Genomic DNA, 2,085 nt, shown 5'->3' on the forward strand with positions numbered 1-2,085 from the left:
AAAAACACCACGTTTTTTCCGCGTTCTTTTCGCGTTTCTTTCGTATTTTTATCGTGTTTCTTTCGCGTTTTTTCCACGTTCTTATCGCGTTCTTCCCGTTCTTCCTATTTTTGAACACGATCGCTGTCCCTCTCGTCAGGTGAACGTTAATAAAGTTGCCTGGTTCGTATCGGGAAATAGTCGAAACGATCTTCATCGTAGAAAATTATTTCTTGTTAGTTTTTGTAAGATCCATTCGCGACGTCTAGTTTGGTGCTCTGTTGAAAATTGGGGATTTTCGTTGCAGGATTGGAATTAATCCCAGGTTTTCCTGACGATTCCTGAAAGCAATGGTTTCGGTAGTAACTCAACGACGAGCGCCACACGCCTTTTTAAAGTCAAATTACGAAATTAATTTAAACAGTATATTTAGAAGAAAAATATATTTTCTTTTCTTCGTTAAAAGTGTTCTTCTATCGTTATTAGTATTAATTTATTACTGTCTTTATGAAAAAGAAAGATTTAATAGTAGATTAAACATGGATATAGCTATTGTGTATACATTTATATTTTTTTAATAATTTCAAATTGTAATCAGTTTGTCCATTTTTGTTGACTTTTTTGATAAAAAAATGGTTACGAACAAATGTATTTTAATAATTAACTATTAATTAATATAATTTTTGGTTTCTTTTGAGAAACTATTTTTCTAGGCACTTGGGACATGAACATTAATTTTTGGTTTCTTTTAAGAAACTATTTGCAGATTCTGGACATCCCGCCGTTTTAAGACATTAGTCTTAGATTAGTGTTTTTAGAATATATATACTATTTTATATATATAATAAAATACATGCGCAAATCAGTATACAATTTCAAAAATTTTTTATACTTCTTTGAATATTATGTTATATGCATACGAAATTACATATATGAATGTGCGAATACTTAAATCTTCGAGATAAATCGAATGGGTACCCCGATATCAGTAAAATATCGACAAATTAATTTATTTAAACGTTACAGATAAATAGCTTAAAATTAATTACTTGAAATTATGTCAATTTATTTTATCTTGCAAAGTATCTGAATTGAAATATCTTAAATTTTGCTGTTATCGGGTTTGATTCGTCTCGAATAATTGGTACCCGAGGGATCGATCTTGCAGAAACTGATATAGAAACAAGACGTTGGTCGTTCTCTACCTTTAGGATCGTTCTTTTTTTTGTCGGATATTAACCGGCGTGTCACCGGGCGGAGAGAGGGCCTTGTTAAAATCGTTGGGTCTGTTATTCTCCATAAAACGTGGCGATAACGTAATTTTTTATAATATTTTAAGGCTTATAAGACCCATTTTATCCTATTAAACCAGTTATTCGCGTGATAAAATATGTATCTTATTGTTGATCGCGACATCCGTATAAAATCGCGTATTGGAAAGTAAATCGGACAGTGGATGCTATATTACAGATCTGGAATATCTGTCGAAATATCTTTGCATAAAATAATAGTAATTATATCGCGCGCGCGTACGTGTGTTGCTTCGATTATTGTAGAAATTACGCGTATCGCAATCGGATATCACGAATATCGTCGGTCTATTTATTCCTTACGTCTGTTCGCGAATTTTAAATCGCAATTTATTTTATAATTGAGTCGTTGATTTACATCGAAGCTTTATCTATTTTTTTGCATCTTGAATATTTTCTTTGAAAGTCTGCATAAAATCCGCTAGTAGTGCAAATTCTTTTTCTTTTATAATTGAGAAATGATTGAAAATTTTATTAACGACTCTTTTGGTCGCGATTATTTATATTATATAAAACTTATTAAGCTTTATAATTGTATATCAATTATTAATAATAAATATCGCGTAATAAATTGTTGCTAAAAAGCTTTGTCTATTCTAAACATTTCTAGTAAATTTTTTATTATACGCATATTTTGAACATTTTCGTGTAATGCCATGTAATAAATTATTTTGTATTGAATTTTAGATTATATTTTGTATTATATGTTGTATATTAAATTTATTGTATCATTTTGTTTATATTAGAGTTTATATTAGAATAAAAATAAAAATAAAATAAATCCTAACCCTGTGAA

The sequence above is a fragment of the Formica exsecta genome, unplaced genomic scaffold, assembly GCF_003651465.1.
Source record: "Formica exsecta isolate Colony F162 unplaced genomic scaffold, ASM365146v1 scaffold1473, whole genome shotgun sequence".
Lineage (NCBI taxonomy): Eukaryota > Metazoa > Arthropoda > Insecta > Hymenoptera > Formicidae > Formica > Formica exsecta.